Consider the following 16,163-nt stretch of genomic DNA (forward strand, 5'->3'; position numbering starts at 1 on the left):
AAGAGGTTTAAGGAAATGGTTTACTTTGAAGGAAAGTGTGTGCATATACACACATTATTTGGGACAACCAAACAATGGCCTATGGTTTTGTTACATACTGTACAGAGTAAATCTTTTCAGAGCAGCTGGTGCTGTTTGAACTGCTGTCTCTAAATGTACTTCTATGAGTGTCGTTAAATAATGATTTTTTTTTAGCCCACACAAATTTTTGGCTTTTTCCATCTAGTTTATCAATGATGAGTGTTGGAAAAGTTCAAAACTGAGCACTGGCTGAATTACACTGTGTGATGGAGAAGCCAGGAAAAACACATCTCCTGACAAGCATTCCCACTTGTAAATTTATTTTTGATACATATAGGGTGGAATTGGGTTTTCGTGCTTGTTTTGATTTCTCTACAAATTCTTGTTGAAAGAATGTCTTCTAGCTTCAGAGGAACTGCATATTCTGTTCCAATCCAAAATTATGGACAAGCTCCATAGCCGGAAGCACAGGCCAGGAGTAGCACAGTTTTCACATAGTGTAGGAACGTTGCCTTCATCACCTGAGGGAGGGTAGTGCCATCCCATCTTTGACAAGATCATAAAAGGGAAGAAACACCCAAATGTGAGAAAAAAAAACAACACCAAAAACAAGAAACCTGCAGCCCAGCTATTTGTTCAACAGAAGCTCTCACAGGGCTGAGCTGTGCAATGCAGCAAATCGAAACAGGTATTCTTTTCACAGTAGTTGCATGGAGCACTGTTTATCCAAAGCGCAACCCATAGGTATGGATCCATCCAGAGCTGCTATTTGGTTTCATGTGTGGGCCTGGTTCCAGGGTGGCCCACAGTCAGTCATCAGATGGTGTATCACTGTACTATATGCTTCATGAGTGACAAATTCTCTTAGGTCAGCATGATGATACTGAGAGCACAAGTTCAAGGAATGTCCTTCTTTGTTTTTGGCTCTCTTCTTGCTTTGGGTTTCATTAAGGTTTTTGTTTGAACCTTAGAGAGAATTAAAGAAAATTTTACCTTTCTATCTACCAGAATGTCTGCTTTGACAAGCAAAGAAATAGAGACAGCATAACCTAGCCATGTGCTATTCTCCTCAGTCCATTTTTCTGGTTTCTCTTCACTATGAGTCTAGTTCTGCAGCAAAATTTGGACCATTTGCAGTTTCGCTTCTGTTGCCAGTTCCCTGTTCACTGTGGGAGGATTCCATATGCAACCAGAGGATGACTTTCCTGTGTGTTAAGAAACAGTCCTGGCACTAAACTGTTTGAGTCATCTCTCTGTTTGCTTGACTTCTCCCATAGTACTGTTATCCAAATCTTGATTCACGAGCTAATCTTGCAAGACAGGATTTAGACATTTTGAGAAAAAAGTTTTTTTCTTTTTGACCTAAGAAAGATCACAGTTGAAAACGAATATTTTACTTCAACTGAGTTTAGAGAGCAAGAACTTCTATAAAATGTATGTTTGAGATGTTCAACTTACGACATGATCAATTATTGCTTGTTTTATCTGAGCAGGACACATTCTTGTTAATAATGACGTGTGTTTTACCACTTCTCAGAACCATCACATTACTTCTGTAGGACAGAATCTTTCTCTCCTGTGAATTCCCATTCCCATTCAGATATAATAGATGAAAAAGAAACTATTAAAAGTTCCCATACGGATATTTATAGATGTTCCCACATCACAGGACTTCAGGTGTCTGAAGATTTCATCTGATCAAGTACTGTTCTTCAAGACAAGATTGACTGCATCTGTTTGTTTAAGTCCTTAAATCTGACCTTTTCTCAAGTACAGAATCAATATTAAATTGTAATTAACATTCTGGAATAGTCTAGCATGGTTGTTATTGTAGAAGTCTAGTATTTTTTTCATCACATTTTTGTGAGATTCTTGGTGTAGAGAGGAGGACTTGCTGAAATGCTTGAGAGATGAAGTTACAAACGAGTCCCACCATCATAACTACTGTACAAAGCTCTCAGAAACAAGTTGCCCATTATCTTCAGACCACTGCAATATAAATAGAGGGCAAGAAATAATGTACTATGAGCAATCAACATCAATATTGGATAGCAGTATGTACAGCGATGTTAATATTCCAGCTGGTTCCAGTTCCTATTTTGGCCATGTTTTCCTTATAAGCTCGGTGTCATGGGAGTTTAAAGGTGAGATACAAAAATAGTTGATGGGACAGTTCTCTGGAAATTTTCTGAGACCTTCCTAATTCAGAAAAGAAGGTTATGAAAAAATAGGTAAACATCACTTGTCATCAAGGATGGCATTGTGGAAGTTGGAGTATATAAATTATCAGTGAATGAAAGATTTCAAAATTAGGATTAGGCTATGATGAATCTTGAGAGTGAAGACCAAGAAGTGGCACTTAATCTAGTATAGAAGACATTGGAAAGATACAGAGAACAAGGGATAGTGCCAAGGTCTTGTGCTAAGAGAACGTGCAAATAATTTCTTGTGTTTGGCATGGAAACGATATGGATAGAGCTGCATTTTTCAAGGCCAGAAGAAAAGAAATAATGGATACATGAAAGATTGAGTAAGTTTTACTGTGTGTGAGAGACAAAAGTCAACAGTTATTGCATGAAACTCCTTAAAAAATTGTTGAGTGCTTGGACATAAGGTCCATACAGTCTGACAGTAGGTATTCATCCACAATGGAAGTCTCTACTTTAAGTAATTACATCTGTGACATTTGTTTTTCAGTTATTTTTTGCTTCCATATGTATCTAGGCAACACCTGGAATAATATTATTCTCTAAAAACATCTAACAATCCAGTGGTTCATTGCAGTATGTTGCAACATTCAGAAGATACAGATTTCATAAACACATGGTCACACATGGACACACACCAACACACACTTTTATTTACAAGCCAATCTGTGCACACATGTACAGACAAAAAGTGGTAAGTTGTTTTTAAGTGCTTGTATGAAACTGGCTTAGCCAAGTAATTTTCCCTCTAGCCGTTAATTCTTATTGTCAGAATTCAGCTAGAAATGAATGTGTAAGGTTACGCATGTTTATAACTGAACCAAGTGTTTTTTAACAAGGATTCATAATCATAATTCATAATTCATAATTCATAATTATTAGTGATTAACACCCTATTAAAACATTATGAATGGCAAAGAGATAAGGAGCTATTTGTATTGTGGTTTTCACTAACCATAAATAAAATGAAGGTTAATAAGACAATTATCTCAAGAGTAACACTGTAAAAATGGGAGAGGAAACTCTCTTATTACATATAAGAATTGCAGCAGAATTGCAAGCATAGTTTACATTTTAAGTTTATGAGAAAATGTTGGATCATCTCATTGGTCTAATGAAGTTGCAGTTCTACTTTTGAATAGTAAAGTCACGGAGGGGATTTAGTGCTGCTTTAACAAATGCATCCGACAGAAGACATTATACTTTTAATTACCTCAAGATGGCCAGAGCTCAGAAACAAGCTATTTCATTTTAATTAAAAATCAGAAGACCTAATAGCAGTGGTATGCCTAAATAGCCCAGGGAAATCATTTGTTGTTTTGTGGTTGCTATAAGAAAACTCAGAACTGTAGAATGTCCGTGGATTAACATATAGTGATGTAAATTCAAAATGCTTTTAAAAGCCTGAAGCTTTCATGCAAACTGCATTTTTATGCATACAGCTATTCTAATTGCTTAAGCACATTTCAGTGTGTTCTAAATGATTACTATACACTGTTTCCATGTTTCAAAGACAACCTCACTCTAAAGCCCTTCCTTACTACACAGGATATGAATAAAACTACAGTGTGCACCTATGCAAACTCTACTAATCTTATACACATTACAGTGGGAAAGCAAGCAAGTCAACACATAATCAAGAAAAGGAGAGAGGCGGGGAGGGGAGGGGAGGGGAGTTTTACAATTCCTTGTTTATTTGCCCTAAAACTGTTTAATTCTGACAAAAATCACATGTATGTGTTATTCTGAGCAGCCATAACATGGATTTTGGAAGAGCAGATGATAGTGCTTAGAAGGCAATCTGGTTTTCCTTCCATAAAAGAACAAAGCACAGGACACGGTCTGAACGCAGCATCTCTGGCAGTGTCCTGGGCCTGCACCTGCCATCTCCAGTGGCCCAGACAATAACAGCATCTGTGGAGGCTCAGGCTGAAACATCTGCATTTTGCTGTTTACACAGTTCACCAAATGTTACCAAATTACTGAGGCAGTCTGTGATTCAGGAGAAGGGCTTCTGGTGAACGTATGGGAAAACCTTTTTATCTGTGCTGCAGTATGACCAGAAGCAGTTTTATGATTGCACTGGATTGTTTGTGCAGCAATGGGACAGCTGACACAGCTGTTTTCTCCTCCCACACTGTGAAAATGCATTTTATTTCTGGTTATTTTGCCATTTTGGTTATTTTTATTAAATACATTTTACCATACTGCATTCCTGCCTTTTGGGGAGAGTCGCTAAGTACAGAAAAAAGGCTGTGTTCAGAGCTGCCACTTTGCACTGCTAAGTCATGCCCTCCAAGGACATTACAGCAGTGGCTCAGTATGATGGAGCAGGGCTCTGCCTTCCCTATCGCCTCGCCTAAAAATATTCCTATCTCCAGGAAGCAACATCAGATAAATAGCCATCCATCTGCTGCCAGCTAGCATTTCAGTCCCAGCAGAAAAGCCAGAAGACAGCCACTGTGGCTGGACAGCAAGATTTGTGTTTTGCATACAGTTTTGGTCCAATTTGAACAATTACCATGCTTCTTTCTAATTTCCCACAACCTACTCCTCAGAAAATCAGTTTCAGAAGCGCTGTTCTATGCTCTTCCAGCCATCGCATTCCAGAATCCTCCTACTCCTTTGCAATTGACCTATTCTTGTGTCAAAATGTTTCAAAAGCTTTATCTGCACAGAATGTGCACATAAGTGAAAATTATTTGGGTCTTGTCTTGCCTCTTGTGAGCATTTTTGCACTTCCAGCCCTATACAAGCTCACCTCCCTTTCCCACACAAGGCAGGTGGCAGGGCCACATCCGTCATTGTCACCTGTAGCAGCACCTATAGCACAGTACTGGTGGGACACCCATTCATGACTTTATTTCTTTCAGCAGGGTTTCTGCTGTCATAACCTTAGCTCAACCTCTTACATGCCCTCCAGTGCCTTAAATTCCCAGCATGAGGCATCTGTCCACAAAGTCACATAATGACTTTGTGGGGTCTTCGTGCCTCAGATACACACACAACACACACACATATATATATATACAGAGCCTATCCAGTACAGGAGGACAAAAGATTATTATTTGATGATGAAGGAGTGCAACACAGTGCAATAGGTGCTGCCATAGGCATCTCAGAGTATGCAACCTGCTTGCAACACTCTCAGGTAAAATATCTGCAGTGCTGCACTGAGCGTGTCTGGGATGTGCTCACTGGGAGGCAAGACTCTTCAGGGTGGTATATCACTGGTTTCCAGTACTTCAACTTGTATTCTGCCTCAGCAGTCCTCACAGCTGGCCTATCCAAGAAGGAAAAGCAGGAATTTCATTCACCAAGTTAAAGTTAAATTGATGCAGGCTTAGATTTGGAAGGACACCTGCTGATGTCTCATAGTGTGAAGAGCTGAGAGGTAGCCCATACCACCTCAGGTACACTGCCCATGCCTCAGTGCAATTTTCCTGGCATGGTAACATTAAGCTCTCTGCACCTCGACTCTTTGCTGAAACTGCCTTTGATACAGTTTCCCTAAAGAGAATGAGTAGCATCATCTTGTACACACAAGCAAACAATAAAAGCTCAGAAAGAAGCTGTCACCATTTTTCTTTCTCCTTCCACACACTGTGAGTAGTGGAGGAAGAACCAAGGAAGAACCTCCTAAGTGTCCCTTTGCATATTACAGATATTCCTCATACTATAACCTCCACAGGTACATTGAGCTGAAATTATATCCCCACACTTGAAAATCTAAGCACTTGTCTGTACCGCATGGCAATGAAAGCATAACCATCACAAGAGCACTTTTTCCAGCCTCTCAAAGTAGCTGAACATTGGGCTACGAGTACATAAACTGATATTTTCTATGGTAAGACATATTTTTTTTTATCCAAGATAAAGGTCAAACACATCTGGAAGACATAATAGCTGTGTCCTATAGAGACTACATCAACTATCTTGTTGCCAAAATTTACTATAAACAGGCACAAAGGGCCAATCTGCTGATTTTCCCAGCTGTCACTGGTTTATTTAAGAGGCTAAGTCAGTTTTCAATTATCATTCTGTTAAGAAAAATGAAATCTATTGTGGAAGCTCTGTGCCAAATTACCACTGCTGCATGCTACGTTTCCTTAGATTTTGAAAAGTTCTATTTCTGTTGTCCCTTTATCTCCTTGGATTGTTTATGATTATTAAATGGTCCCTAAAATCTTTTACCCATTTCACAGAAAAAAACAAAAATATCTCCTTGAAATAGTTGTAGCATGGAACCTGCTTTAAATGGGACAGAGAACATCTGTGCCAGTTTAAGCTATCCATATATTGAATATTTGAATATCCATTCTAACTGAAATTATGCTACTCAAAATTGTTTAGCATAACTATGGGTGAAAAAGGTTGTCATATGCAAAAGAGTAAACATAAGAAATTTTATGTATTATAAATAAATAAGCATGCTTCTATGATATGTTTTTATATTGAAAATTGGAATGAGACAATGCTATCTTAGGGAAATAACTTTTTCAAAACAGTATTTGAAATCTGAGCAAATCAGGTGAATCAGAGCCTTATCTGTCTGGTCATATATAATGGAACTGAAAATAGCAGAGGAAGGATCAGAAGGGAAGATCATGAGCAAAAATATATGTGTCTAAAGTTAATACTTGGATGTAGTATGGTGCGAAAGAGACCAAGAATATGCCCAGGCAGAAACTGACATTGCTTTTTTTGTCACTAGCAATATTATTTCCCTGGGGAGGTAAAGAAAAGAAAGTTATATGAAGAAGGTGACACAGGGGAGTCAAATTAACATTTTCTTGTAATTTCTTCCACACATTAAATGAAAAGATAACACTTGATGAAAAAGTTACCATATGTGTTTGCTAGGGATTTACAGCACATCCCTGTGCAATTGCTGCCCACATACTTCATCATGGCTTCAGCTAATTTTTAGACTGCTGTCTTACTAATTGGGCCCTTAGTGGACTTTTCTTTGGCTCCAAATGTAATTGATTTACTGACAATGTAGACATACAGAATGCGTGAACACACAGATGTATACGTAAGGAACAAACTTTCTTCTGCTTATAAGTCAGCATCTCTATAGTCTCTGGTTGGCTACACTTTGTCATAAAAAGACAGAACAGCTACGTGTAATGTATTTATAAAGTTCTTTTTGTGCCCTTATTTAATAGACTAGAGAGAATTAAAAAATTGTGAAAATGAACAATCAGTTCCTTCGTTTACACAGAATCTCAGTAGATCAGTAGAGGTGGAGGATGACCAAATGTCTGCCTTATAAGGTGACTGAGGAAGAGTGATTTGTTTTCCTAGGAACCCTGAGTTATTGGAGATGATGAAGTCTGGCCTCAGACCCAGGAGAAAGGGAAAGAGTGAACCAGAGTGCAAGGGGAGAGGCTTGGATGAATCAGCACATCTGGGACAACAGCAAAGTGACACCACAACCAATATGTTAACAGGGATCTGGTGAAGTAACAGGTGCACATTAGTCAGCATCTATCAGGAATATTCACAAACAAAAGTCCAGGCCGCTCCAGAATTAATGGGCTTCTCTGAACATGACTCTGTCTCCTGCCAAAATTGCCAATTCTGTGGAAAGAAGGAGATCTTCCTGAAAGTTCCTGAAATACTAAGCTGTGTGATGCAGTCGACATGCCTGAGGACAGGATGCCATCCAGAGAGACTTAGACAAGCTCAAGCAGTGGGCTCAGGTGAACCTTGTGACAGTCACAAATCCAAATGCAATGCCTTGCTCCTGGGTCATGACAATTCCCCACTATCAGTATGGGATGGGAGATGTAAGGATGGAGCCCAGCACTGCTGAAAAGAACTTGAGGGTACTGCTGGATGACAAGTTGGACATGAGCCAGCAATGTGCTCCTGCAGCCCAGAAAGCGAACTGTATCCTGAGCAGCATCTAAAGAAGTGTGGCCAGCAGGGCAAGAGAGGAGATCCTGCCCTTCTACTCTGTGTTGGTGACACTTCACATGGAGTACTGTGTCCAGAGAAGGACCACAAAAATGATCGAAGGGATGGAGCACCTCCCTTATGATGACAGGCTGAGAGAGCTGGGGCTGTTCAGCCTGGAGAAGAGAAGGCTCCAAGTTGATCTGGTAGCAGCCTTTGAGTATTTAAAGGGGGGCTCTTAAAAAAGAAGGGGACAGACTCTTTAGCGGGGTCTATGATGATAGGACAATGGGAAATGGTTTCAGATAAAAGATGAGAGATTTAGATTGGGTAAAAGGAAGAAGTTTTTTACAATCAGGTTAGTGAGGCACTGGAACAAGTTACCCAGAGATGATGGATGCTCTGTCCTTGGAGATATTCAAGGTCAGGCTGGATGGGGCTCTGAGCACCTGATCAAGCTGTAGATGTCCTTGTTCATTTCAGGGGAGTTGGACTAGATGGCCTTTAAGGATCCCTTCCAACTCAAATGATTCTGTGATTCTTCTATCCTATGTAATACCTTGTCAAGCTGCAAGCTGAAGAACTTCCATGTTGACCTACAGTCACAAAGTGGTTTGGCATCTGACCCAGCCTCTCCTGGCCTTAACTATTAATCAGATAGATGTATATATGATCATCTTCAAATTCCTTTAGAATCAGAATGGAAAGAGGCATCTTTTCATTACATGTTTCAGATATGGAGTGAGAGTTTCCCTACTGAGTGGGAAGATCTAAAAGACTAAGAAAGGCAATGATTAGCTGGAGTACCTGCTAGGTAAGCCACCTGTAAATCTACATTTGCACTTCAATCTACGTTTGCATGTCTCCAGATCTGCAGCCTCAGTGAGACCCAGAAATGAGCCTCTGATATCCATCCAGGGCCTTGTCCTTTTCAGTCATCATGGGATGAAAGAGCAAAGCATTCTACTGATAGAGGAGCTTTTCTCTGCTCCTGAACTGCTGTTACTGAGTGAAAATATGCACACAAATCAGAGAGTGAGGAAGAAGATGGAAGCAATAGCATTTCAGATTAATTTGAGTATGTCTCAATGCGTGAAACTTTAGGTGACAACTAATATTGTTTGAGGGGTTATTTGTTTACTGAAGTCCTGTACTGGGTATTGGATTTTTTTTTTTTAGTTTTAAACTGCCAGTTCACTAGGACACAATCTCTCATCCAGAGTCTAACACAAGAGAGATTAATCAATTCCATTCCTCTCAAAGACTTATTATCAACAGAAGACAAAAGCACACAAATCCAACCTGTAACTGCCACTGAAGGGTACTATTTCAGACCACGCTGCACCTCTGCTGGTAAATTAAGCAAGTTTGGAGTGCTGTCATGCACCAGCACAAGCTGGCACAGATGGGGCTGTCTGCTCATGAGTTTGCATCAACTCCAGGATAGGGCAGCTGTGAGCAGAGTATGGGCACAGGAGGAGCTGGGACACTGCTGGGGAGCACTGCCCGAGGCAACAAAAAGAGATTTCATCAGTAATTTTCAGAAATGAGGCAGCCAATGGCATACGAGCTTATTCTTTGGAAGCAGTGACATGGAATGAAAACCTCTCTCTTATACAAAGAATTAATGCTGTCAAATTCCCTGTGATCATCAGAAATGTGTGACAGTGAAGAGGACTGTCTTTCATAGTCTGTAAACGTGCTTTGACTTTAGAGCTGGAAAAATATCCAGTACTCCAGATGTGAAGCTAATTGAAAAATATCTTCTGTTTGTATTTATTTATTCAATCTGGTGGTGTCCTTGGTTGCCCAGAGGAGCTACTGAGAGTAGTTTCTACTGTGCTGGTGGTTAGAGTTAGGTTACACACACTTTCAGAAATTCAACTCTCTGCCACTAATGAATTGTTCAGCGTGGCTTCAGGGTAATGACGCAGTTAGCAGAAGCAGGCCAAATCCGTCCCAGGTGAAACTCCACTGATGTCAATGGTTTTATTCTCAATGATGCGTTTGTTCCAGTGCGTGCAGAAAACATGTAGAAAGAGGAGCCTTGCATGAGGACTTACATGGATTTCCTTTGCCTTTTCTAATAGTAATCCTACAGCACACTGAGTGAAATGTAAAACTGCAACACTTGCGTTCACAGCAACAGTTCCTTTCCTTGGACCAACTCAAAAGTCCAGTCTATTAACAGCTGTTATCTTTTTTTTAACTGTGTCCTTTACAATTGCACTTGCAGGTGTATAAAATAGGAGTTGTTCCATTCCCTAACCACATGCTATTTTTTGAATGTGCAAAAGGAACAAAAATATTTAGGTTTTTTTCTATTACTGTCTGTTTCGTGCACAGATTTTCTTCAGCCAAACCCATGTCTAGGGCATGGCAGGCCAAAGGAAGAGTGAATCTTGCCTTCATCTCCCTCCTGAATGGTTCACTGTGTAAAACAACATAACAGGTTTTTCCTGCCCAAAAGACCCTTACAGTCCCACCCATCAATTATTTACAGGCAGGCTTTTTGCAGTGATGCCACTATGGCTGTGAAACTTGCATCCTAAGGGGTAAAAAAGAATGTACAGACCAAAATCAAAAACACAGAACAGCCATTTCACCCAGCAGATGCAAGCAGTCTGTGTCAGAGTTCCCAAAGCATTCTGATTCAGGGTTACACCATTACTTTTTCCAGAGAATTGCATCACTGTTCCCCTCATAGCAAACAAAGCTTTGGTACAGGTCCTCCTAGGCAGACAGGCTCTCTGGACTGCCTGGAACATTTCCCTCTTTACTATCACCATCTGAGACTGATGAAACCCAAGAAAATCATAGTCCGGGTCAAGATTTTGTCCAGAGGCCACCAGTGGGGGGTTAGCATCATAACTAAAGAACCATACTTCCTCTTCCTATTGCTTTCTAAGTAATAATGGCAATGGGGGCAAATTTATGACTATCTGTCCAGTATACTTGATGCTAATCCAAAAAGTACAACCTTCACTTTTATTATCCCTGGAAAAAAAAAATGCAGTGTTTTTATAATGGATCTGCTTAAGTGCGACCTCTTAAATTATCTCTGCTAGTGGGTTGTAGCAACAGTTCTCCAGCTGTGCTGTTATTCATCGGTAACCATAGAAATTAAAGCGCTGCCAAGTATGTGCTCTTTGTTTTTTTTGAAGAGCTGGAAGATGATGCAGTGATGTCTTTGCCCCTCCTGACTTAATTGTGAACTCACCCATTGGCAGACCTGATAGAGAGGTAAAGGCTAAGCTTGCTTTCATTGGAAAGCTCAGTTACCAGCAAGCTGAGGCAATAACACCAGTTCTGTTGGTGCATTTTTCAAAAAGCCTGCAGTTAGAAATAGGATGTGGTAGAAAGTCATATCCTGTTATTCAGTAATTGTAGTCTTTAATGAAAATCTTTCTTGTTTATGTTGTTGTTTTTTAAATTGAACTGAAGCAGTGCTTGTACTTTTAGCCAAATGGTTTGTTTTGGAAGTAAAAAAATTATAAAAACCTCTCTTAAAGGAATGCCTCCAAATTGATTATTGCTCCACATAAATTTTTGATACTAAGTTTATATGGGTTATTCTACCACCAGAGAGGGAATTTTTCACTTCTGGTTTAACTGCCTCTGACCTGGCATCTGGGCTTTTTCAGCAGAGAAAGGAACACTTAAATTAGGCAGGACTAAACATTGTAGTGTTAAAATGAGATTAATTGTCTTTCTCCCATTATAGAAGGAAACAATTATCTGAGACTAGACTCCTAACTTCTAGACAGATACAAGCCTGTGACTATTAGTCTTACTAAGCAGTGTTAAGGCTAAGAAGCATTGGTACTTCAATTTGCATTCTGCTGTTAACTGTTTTGCCATGCTTTGTATCACCCAATGGTAGCTGGCTATCCGCAGGTCGTGTCTTACCCAACATGCTCTTCATCTTTGTTGAGTAAGTAACATCTGCCCTACAGAAATTGCTTCCTGTCTGCCCAGGAGTATTAAGAGAAGGTGTCTGCAAAGTAGTGCATCACAAAGATTTCTGCAGGAGCTTTTCAAAGCAGGAAATCACACATGGTTTTCTAGCTTGGACTGGCAGCAAACAGATATGCACCAATATAAAGTGTCCCTGAGCACTTGAGATTAATATGGAAGGAAGCAAATCCTATGTCTCTACAATCAGAATAAAGGTAACAGCATACAGGACTTGCTTAACACAATTGAACAAAAAGACAATAAATTGGCAAAAATGTGTGGTTCCTTCTGCCAGCATTTCACCAACACCCAGTTTGATTTCTTTCTCACAAGTGTTTTGTCCAGGGGGCAAAGTCTGTTTTTAGATTTTTAATCATAATTATCAGATTGTCCATGCTGATGTGTACCAAATGTATTGGATCACTGAAATGCTTGGAGTTTGAAAAGAAAAAAGAACTCACACACAACACTTCGTATTGGTTCAAATAAGGAAATGAGTATAAATACCACAGTGAAACTGCCAATTCCAAATTCCTAACGGTCTATATTTAGCTCCTACTCTTTCTTTTTCAATTATAAAACATTTCTTGTTGAATACACACTGCCATCTCAAATGCTGTACTCTACATAGTTACTTGAAGCCCCGTAATTTATCTCTAGTTTTAGTTTGCTCAGAGATAAGGGAATGGCTAAGGACAGCAGGCTATTGATTCCGGCTGGTGTTTTTACAGGACCTACACAGTTGTTATTCGAGAGATTTCTCTCAAAGAGATCCAAGTGTGGGCTGATTTCCATCAAACAATTTATCCTACAAAAGTACCTGTCACAACGCAAGCAACTCTTCCCAGCTTTTGGGGAGAGGGGAAGAAAAGGGCTCCTTTGTAGAGCAGAAGTACTTTTTCTCAATTGACATTTGACTTATTAGCTGGTAATTTGTGACTGTGAAGGGAAGAATCAAGAGGGTCACACCTTGAATGAGAGACATTTTCGTAATAGGCCTGAACATTAAAGGAGTATTAGTCTGTTGCAATCTTTATCCCAACTATTCAGATTTTCATGAAAAACTTGCTATTCCCTAACTGCACATTTGAAATAGAAGTGTTTCCATCCTATCATAAACCTAAATGTCTTTCAAAAACGCTTGGCATATGGTGCATGTAGCCTGCTGTATGCCACAGAGGATTTCAAAAGTACCTGTACTCAAGAAGAGAAACAAGGAGTGGAAAAAGAAATAAAATTCAGTCCTCTTGGTGGTAAATAGCAGTGGCTGCAATGGATAGAACAGTTTTTCTACTTGCTAAAAATGCAGTTCAGTTTTGTAAGTAGAAAAATTTCTTAGCAGCTGGTATAGAGAGTAATTAAACTGATGGAAAGTTTGGCTAGATGATGGAGATACAGACCCAAGCTGTGAGCTTTCACTCAGATTTATGCCAAGATGTGAAGGTGTTTGGGCCTCAGAAACCCAATTCAACACTACTGGAGTGTTTTAGCTTTACCACTCAGCCACGTGCATGGGGCTTTTCCAAGTTCAAGGGAAATTAGACTCATCAAACTTGAACTTATCCAGTCCAAATTTGGCCAGACTAGGTTTGGCTCACTTGGCTGGTGTAATTAGATGAGCTCTCATAGGATGAAGTTAGGAAAATTTAAACTGGAATACCATTTCTACTGCTAGAATGAAATGGGATTCCTGTGTCCAAGGTCTTTCCAATCTGGACCACACAAAGTCCTAAGTACTTCTCCCAGGAACAATCATCCATTGGCAGGAATATGGAAGGGATGAGGTAATATAGCATAGATATCAAAACCTCTCTTGAAGGTACAAAAAGGGAGTTATATATCCCCAGCACTGAGCAAAAGATAGGTGGAAAAGTTAAAGGATAGCTCCAAATAAAGTCAGATATAATTAAGCAATAAAATAAATTCATATGTGTGATGTACAAAACTCTTGTTTAGCTGCTGTTAATCCTGGCAACAGCTAAGTTTTGCTGTTAGCTCAGCTTTTCTCTATAAATGCTTCCAAGTCCAGGTGATGTATCCCAGTGGGGTGAGAACACATCCCTTGTCCTCCAGTGAGGCTCTCAGAAAAGTCTGTGTGAGGGCTCTGATGCTCAGTGGTTTGCAGTGCCTATACGTGGTGATAAATGTTCTTTACCTCTCACAAGCCTCATTCTGTGTTGCAAGACCAATACGTGTCTTGCAAAAGACAAAGTTTAATAAATTCATTAAGAAGTTTGATTTTCAGTCTTAATTTAGCTACTCCATTAAATAGGGCTTAAATCTCCTGTTAGAGCTGCAGACAGGATCAGACACAGCATTATTGTATATCCAAACTCAGTCCTAACTATTAAACTACTGGAGCATGTATATACAAGCTGACTAGGAGGTAGAAGATAAATGCTAATGTCTTAATGCTTATATGAAAGTAACAACAGTTTCTTCAAGTAAGTAAGAATAGTATGAAACTTACAATACAAAATGATCACTAGTGTATCTTGGGGAAGAATTATTTAAATCAGAAGGCAATCCAATTTGATTAGAAGCATTTTGGAAAGTAGCATTGGGTTGAAATAGCCACACATCAAACAGCTACTACCTCAAACAAAATGAATGGTTGAAGAATAAAACTCTGCATACCAGTATGTCACTTACAGGATACGTTAACAAAAACGTCATGAATATTTCAGGCAGTATGCAATTGGGTAGCAATGAACAATTCACCAGAAGGCTGTGTTGCTATCCAGAGGGATATCACAGGCTGGGGAAGCAGACTGACAAGAACTTCGTGAAGTTCAACCAGGAGACGTGCAGAGTCCTGCGCCAGACTGGGGAACAACCCCAGGCACCAGGACATGCTGGGAGCACCCAACTGGAAAGCAGCTCTACAGAAAGTAAGTTCTAGTGGACTCAATTCAGCATCACTCAGCAGCATGCCCTTCTTGATAAGAAGGCTACCAGTATTATTGGCTGAAGGAGGCAAGTTGTCAGCAGCCAATTAAGAGAGGTGATTCTTCCTCTACTCAAAATTGGTGAGGACACATCTGGAGTGCTGGGTCCCCAGTACTTGAGGGGCATGGATATAATGGTGAAGGTCCAACAATGATGAAGGGACTGGAGTCATCTGCTATGAGGAGAGGCTCGGATCATTCAGCCTGCAGAAAAGGAGGTTTGAGGAGATCTCATCAATGTCCATGAATATATAAAGACAAGGGGAAAAGAGTATGGAGCCAGGCTCTCTTCAGTTGTGCGTTGTGATAGGGTAAGAGGCAATGAGCATAGTGGAGTACAGGGGGTTCTTTTTGAACACCAGGAAAGGCTTTACTGCATGGGAGATGGAGCACTGGCAGAGGCCATTCAGAGCTTGTGGAATCTCCTCCTTGGAGACCTTCAAAAGCTGTCTGGGCATGGGCCTGGACATCTTGCTCTGGGTTGCCCTGCTGGAGCAAGGGATGATTTAGAGGGACTCAGAGGTTCCTTCCAACCTCCATCATTCTGTGGTCCTGAGTCCTATTTGAGTCAGTATTTAAATATAGAATTATTTTTAATACAATTTGAAAGCTGAGAGATCAGCGCAGCAATATATTTGCAGCAGCACATCTCAAAAATAGCCAGAGAATGAAAAGAGTCTTTCAGGAATACGAAATATCTTTTTAATAAAAGAAACAAACATGGAGGGAAAAAAAGAAACAAAGAAAAACAATACTGACAACTTTATTGTGACCACAGACTTTAACTGAATGCTGAATTTGCACTTGCAAAGATATTTGTTTTGCAAGATATAAAATTTATTGTGGTCTGTTCCGAACTACTTATGACTATCACATTTGTTTTATCAGTGTTCAAATAGCATCTGATGTCGCTGATCCCTTGGAAGATATTTGTTTTGTAGAGCTTATCCAAGTCCACACACCCAGTGATGTCTAGTAAACTCCTTCTACTCGTATGACAGACTGATTTTTCATGTGGTGCAGCAAATTCCTGAAAACATACAGCAGACTGGAAATCATCCTAACTAAACTGCTGCTTCTCGGAATGACACGTACTGACTGACTGAATTATGAAGGCCTGAAAATA

This window comes from Centrocercus urophasianus, unplaced genomic scaffold (assembly GCF_019232065.1).
Source record: "Centrocercus urophasianus isolate 14NV4802_14NV808 unplaced genomic scaffold, USGS_Curo_1.0 seq_13, whole genome shotgun sequence".
NCBI lineage: Eukaryota > Metazoa > Chordata > Aves > Galliformes > Phasianidae > Centrocercus > Centrocercus urophasianus.